At 43.3% G+C, this 6,586-nt stretch overlaps 1 protein-coding gene across 1 annotated transcript in view; it reads right to left on the reverse strand.

The window, feature by feature from the left end:
• LOC121579293 (galactosylgalactosylxylosylprotein 3-beta-glucuronosyltransferase 1) overlaps positions 1–4,927 on the reverse strand; it is a 46,496-nt gene extending 41,569 nt beyond the window's left edge. Inside the window, 1 exon segment of the mRNA XM_041893765.2 lies at positions 4,574–4,927. The gene's annotated coding sequence lies outside the window, so the exon portion shown is untranslated.
• Positions 4,928–6,586: the final 1,659 nt, after the last annotated feature.

The raw sequence follows: 6,586 nt of genomic DNA on the forward strand, positions 1-6,586 counted from the left end.
TCTGTAGTGCCTTGCGGTCGGAGGCCGAGCAGTTGCCATACCAGGCAGTGATGCAACCAGTCAGGATGCTCTCGATGGTGCAAATTGGGTACAGAAGCCCCTGCAGTTGAATGTTTCTCTCTGACAGTGAAGGATAACTGGTTAGTGCGTTTTAGTCCAAGACTAGGCTTAATGTGTCTTAGTAACTGGGAAAATATAACAAATACAAGAGAGGACAAAATAAGTGGCACTTCCTTTCTTTCTTCTTTAGAGTAGTCACTTTCCTTATAGATTTGCTTAGTGGTTTTAGGGCAGGTGACAATAGATAACACGAATTCAATATATATGTATGCAGTTTGATTCCAATTCTGTTTTGGCTGTGAAAGACTACACACAGAGAGAGAGAGAGAGAGAGAGAGAGAGAGAGAGAGAGAGAGAGAGAGAGAGAGAGAGAGAGAGAGAGAGAGAGAGATGTAAGAGTCTTCCTGCTACTGTGGTAGTATGACAGAAGTAGCTAAGCACAACCCTTGCTCTGTGTATTGCTTATGCAGAATTCCCTCTGCTTGAGGCTGGAGATACCTCTCTGATCATCCTCAGAAAGATGGCTTTTAACTTCAGGCAGCGCTACCTCAAAAGAACGGAATCAAAAGCACTTGTTTTGAACACACATCAACAGCTCAGTGTACAGTAGGCTTACAGTAGCCTGGAGAGAAGAGGAGTTTAAAAAGTCCATGATGCTTCTAATCTAAAGCAATAGCTTCACCAAGTTCTAGTTTCTTATCCTCCAAAAGTATTTGACCTTTTATTAAAACACTGTTTTTGCACGAGGAGATATGGGAACACGTGTTTGCGGGAAAGATTAGAGTTCTTATCTGTTCATCAAACCTCTGCTCTAATTAACATCAACGCATATCTAAATATTAGATCAAAGCTATTTGCATATAAGTGTTCAGAAACATATTCTACTCTTATTTACAATAAAAGTGACTGCAAAGGGTCAACGTGCAAAGGGTTCTACCTAGCACCAAAAAGGGTTCCCCTATGTAGACAAGCCGAAGAACCCAATATGGTTCTACTTAGCACCTTTTTTACTAAGAGTGTAGTAGGCGGAGTTTACAGAGGATTGACACTAATACAACATTCTGATAACTGCTTCTGGAAAACCTGAACAAAAACGACCATTACGTTTGCATTTAGGATTGTAGGGATTATGATGTTCCTTACAAAAATGGATGCTCGGTTCAAATAATGGCCATCCATCTTAACAAAGATCCACAGAAAGTTTCAAATTGACTGGGGAAGGAAAAACATAACAATTCCGTTCCATCAGAAGTTAGGAACTTAAATCATTTGATTGTCAGTTAATAAGGTCTGTGTGATGAGTGTGATTAGAAGGAGTCAGGTGCAGGAGGGTAAATCACTGAATACAGAGTTTATTCCGTTGTACACAGTTGCGCTGGATAGCGACAACAAAATACAGGCACAGGGGAATAATCTACCCCGGCAATACAAGGTACGAGTAGCTCCACCGAGCTCCACTCAACTCACATAAAACAATCACCCACAAGGACAAGGGGGCAGAGGGAACACTTATACACGGACTAATGAGGGGATAAGAACCAGGTGTGTGTAATTGACAAGACAAGACAAATGGAATGATGATATATGGAGCGGCAGTGGCTAGTAAGCCGGTGACGACAAACGCCGAAGCCTGCCCGAACAAGGAGGGGAGGCAGCCTCGGCGGAAGTCGTGACAGTCTGAGGGCCCGAGGCTGGGTTTCTACTAAGCTAACATGTGGAATTGTTTTAAAATGGTCATACCAAGGATAATTTAGCTATTGCATAAAAAAAAGTATACATATATATATATATATATATACAGTGAGGGAAAAAAGTATTTGATCCCCTGCTGATTTTGTACGTTTGCCCACTGACAAAGACATGATCAGTCTATAATTTTAATGGTAGGTTTATTTGAAAAGTGAGAGACAGAATAACAACAAAAAAATCCAGAAAAACGCATGTCAAAAATGTTATAAATTGATTTGCATTTGAATGAGGGAAATAAGTATTTGACCCCACTGCAAAACATGACCACTGCAAAACATGACAAAACATGACTGCAAAACCCTTGTTGGCAATCACAGAGGTCAGACGTTTCTTGTAGGTAGCCACCAGGTTTGCACACATCTCAGGAGGGATTTTGTCCCACTCCTCTTTGCAGATCTTCTCCAACTCATTAAGGTTTCGAGCCTGACGTTTGGCAACTCGAACCTTCAGCTCCCTCCACAGATTTTCTATGGGATTAAGGTCTGGAGTCTGGCTAGGCCACTCCAGGACCTTAATGTGCTTCTTCTTCAGCCACTCCTTTGTTGCCTTGGCCGTGTGTTTTGGGTCATTGTCATGCTGTCCCCTTAGCAGAAAAACACCCCCAAAGCATAATGTTTCCACCTCCATGTTTGACAGTGGGGATGGTGTTTTTAGGGTCATATGCAGCATTCCTCCTCCTCCAAACACGGTGAGTTGAGTTGATGCCAAAGAGCTCGATTTTGGTCTCATCTGACCACAACACTTTCACCCAGTTCTCCTCTGAATCATTCAGATGTTCATTGGCAAATGTCAGACGGGCCTGTATATGTGCTTTCTTGAGCAGGGGGACCTTGCGTGCGCTGCAGGATTTCAGTCCTTCATGGCGTAGTATGTTACCAATTGTTTTCTTGGTGACTATGGTCCCAGCTGCCTTGAGATCATTGAAAAGATCCTCCCGTGTAGTTCTGGGCTGATTCCTCACCGTTCTCATGATCATTGCAACTCCACGAGGTGAGATCTTGCATGGAGCCCCAGGCCGAGGGAGATTGACAGTTATTTTGTGTTTCTTCCATTTGCGAATAATCGCACCAACTGTTGTCACCTTCTCACCAAGCTGCTTGGCGATGGTCTTGTAGCCCATTCCAGCCTTGTGTAGGTCTACAATCTTGTCCCTGACATCCTTGGAGAGCTCTTTGGTCTTGCCCATGGTGGAGAGTTTGGAATCTGATTGATTGATTGCTTCTGTGGACAGGTGTCTTTTATACAGGTAACAAACTGAGATTAGGAGCACTCCCTTTAAGTGTGTGCTCCTAATCTCAGCTCGTTACCTGTATAAAAGACACCTGGGAGCCAGAAATCTTTCTGATTGAGAGGGGGTCAAATACTTATTTCCCTCATTAAAATGCAAATCAATTTATAACATTTTCGACATGCGTTTTTCTGGATTTTTTTGTTGTTATTCTGTCTGTCACTGTTAAAATAAACCTACCATTAAAATTATAGACTGATCATTTCTTTGTCAGTGGGCAAATGTACAAAATCAGCATATTTTATATATATATTTGACCAAACATTGAATTTGGCCTTACTGCCCATAGAAACGCATTGAATAACATATTCATACCTGGCAAAACACATTGAAGTGAAGTGTCTCTCCTATATCTGAGAGATATAAGAAAGGTCAATATAAGAAAGGTCAGGATTTATATTTAAAAAAAAGAAGACATATATAACCCCTTTTTTTATGGGATGTCTCCTGGTCTGACAAACACCGCTGTAGCTCTGCCACCTTCCACCACAGATGCGGAAGGCCGACATTGGCGGATGCGCTAGATTGAGATGCAGCCCATGCAAAAAAAACATGCATATATCTCTAGCTTAAACAGACAGATTTTTTACGGGGATATTTTATTATGCTGATTCGATTTCTGAGGAGGCGCGGACATCAACTCTAGGGGGTTGTTGTCCAATAGTCACCAATTATTACCAGCTGTAACTCTTGATGATAGCGAGATAGCTCTGGTAATAACTTTAGATTCATTCAGAACAACATGATTAATAACCCCTAAGCAAAGCAAATACGTTCTGTTGACTACAGTGTACACAGCTACTTCAACTCATTAATCCAAGATCTCAGTTTCTGTATAGCTCTTATCAATCAGTAAATATATTGATAAAAGTAACATGAAATCAGGTTTAATGAAGGCTGATATGGTTTAAAATCTCTCCTACAATGTAGGTACACTTTTGTACAAAAATACTTTCACAAGATTAATTCTAATATGTTAAAAACACAAAATCTATATTTTCAATCTACTTGCAATAAACTTGCAAACTGAAAATGCATTTTAAACAAGTTTAGCTCTAAATGAGTTTGCTGAAGCACAGCGTTTATTACAAAGCAACACAATATTTAGAAAACATTTTTATGTACATTTTCAGTAGGGAAATAGTTTATTCTGATTAGAACATGACACATACAGGATGCTAACTGTAGACCCATTGGGCTGATGACACATAATACTTTTGTCTTCAACATGTCCCTTGGTGACGACAACAAAATAACACAGAAGAAATGGAGGAGTTCAGCATCTGTACATGGTTGTGTCCCTCTTCGCTGTGACTGTTGGAGTTGACTCGGACAGCAGCAGGTCAGAATGAAAGAAACCCCCGCAGACAACACGCAGACTGAAAGACTGAATAGATTAACCACTAGCATCTCCAAGTGATAAAGGGCTTGGACAAAGGAGGCATCGATGAAGAAAGAAAGAAGATTAGAATTTACCTTAAGTCTTAATTGTAACTCCAGTTTGACAGCATTCCCCTTGCTGCATAGAATCCAATTCAGTCCATTAAATCCAGTTTGCTCTCCTATGTTTTCAAGCTCTGTTCCACCTCCAAGACAGACATTTCATTTCATTTCATGCCAACATTGCAGCTGACGTTCCTGTTGAAATGTTCAACCCCGAAATACACCTGGCTGAAAGGAGAAGCAGAAAATACTCCCAAGGCTCACTCCGTGCTCCGGTTCACATGCATACAGAAGTGGGAATAGATAAGGCAGAGCATTCTGTAGTATACAGTACGCACTCTTTTGCTTACTCTCTCTTCTCAGCTCTCTCCCTCTCTTGCTTGCTCTTTCTCAACTCTCTCTCAGCTCTCTCCCTCTCTTGCTTGCTCTCTCTTAGCTCTCTCTCTGTTCCTCTCTCAGCTCTCTTGCTTGCTCGCTCTCCCTCCTCTGTCCCTCTCTCCCGCTCTCTCAGCTCTTTTTCTCTGTCTCGCTCAGTGCTGGTGCTGATGATTAGCTGAATCTGACAGAGGGGAGAGAGAGAGAGGCAGACACAGTGAGACATCTGTGAGTGTGTTTATGTGGGACTAACAGAGTATCTCTTCCCAGGCAAGGACCACCCCCCACCTCTTGTAGAAATGAGTTAGCTGATGGCATGTACCACTCGCGCACAGAGCGGGGTGGGTGGCCTGGCAAAAGAGAGAGATATAAAAAAATTGAAAAAGAAAATGTTTCTCTCTTGACTCTCAGACAGGGTTTTTGTTCAATCAATAATTTCGGAAGCACTTGTGTATTATGTGTCTGTTTTAAAATGTGTTAAAACAAACACATAATACACTGCTCAAAAAAATAAAGGGAACACTTAAACAACACAATGTAACTCCAAGTCAATCACACTTCTGTGAAATCAAACTGTCCACTTAGGAAGCAACACTGATTGACAATACATTTCACATGCTGTTGTGCAAATGGAATAGACAACAGGTGGAAATTATAGGCAATTAGCAAGACACCCCCAATAAAGGACTGGTTTTGCAGGTGGTGACCACAGACCGCTTCCTGGCTGATGTTTTGGTCACTTTTGAATGCTGGCGGTGCTTTCACTCTAGTGGTAGCATGAGATGGAGTCTACAACCCACACAAGTGGCTCAGGTAGTGCAGCTTATCCAGGATGGCACATCAATGCGAGCTGTGGCAAGAAGGTAAGTTGTGTCTGTCAGCGTAGTGTCCAGAGCATGGAGGCGCTACCAGGAGACAGGCCAGTACATCAGGAGACGTGGAGGAGGCCGTAGGAGGGCAACAACCCAGCAGCAGGACTGCTACCTCTGCCTTTGTGCAAGGAGGAGCAGGAGGAGCACTGCCAGAGCCCTGCAAAATGACCTCCAGCAGGCCACAAATGTGCATGTGTCTGCTCAAACGGTCAGAAACAGACTCCGTGAGGGTGGTATGAGGGCCCGACGTCCACAGGTGGGGGTTGTGCATACAGCCCAACACCGTGCAGGACGTTTGGCATTTGCCAGAGAACACCAAGATTGGCAAATTCGCCACTGGCGCCCTGTGCTCTTCACAGATGAAAGCAGGTTCACACTGAGCACGTGACAGAGTCTGGAGACGCCGTGGAGAACGTTCTGCTGCCTGCAACATCCTCCAGCATGACCGGTTTGGCGGTGGGTCAGTCATGGTGTGGGGTGGCATTTCTTTGGGGGGCCGCACAGCCCTCCATGTGCTCGCCAGAGGTAGCCTGACTGCCATTAGGTACTGAGATGAGATCCTCAGACCCCTTGTGAGACCATATGCTGGTGCGGTTGGCCCTGGGTTCCTCCTAATGCAAGACAATGCTAGACCTCATGTGGCTGGAGTGTGTCAGCAGTTCCTGCAAGAGGAAGGCATTGTACAGCCTAGGCATGTACAGCCTATTTATTTGTCTGCCCTCTTTTGACAGGGGTGACATTTAGAAGAAATACAAGATCTAACAAATTCAAACCTAACCTTTACAAATACTGTACAGTG

This window comes from Coregonus clupeaformis, chromosome 13, assembly GCF_020615455.1.
Source record: "Coregonus clupeaformis isolate EN_2021a chromosome 13, ASM2061545v1, whole genome shotgun sequence".
Lineage (NCBI taxonomy): Eukaryota > Metazoa > Chordata > Actinopteri > Salmoniformes > Salmonidae > Coregonus > Coregonus clupeaformis.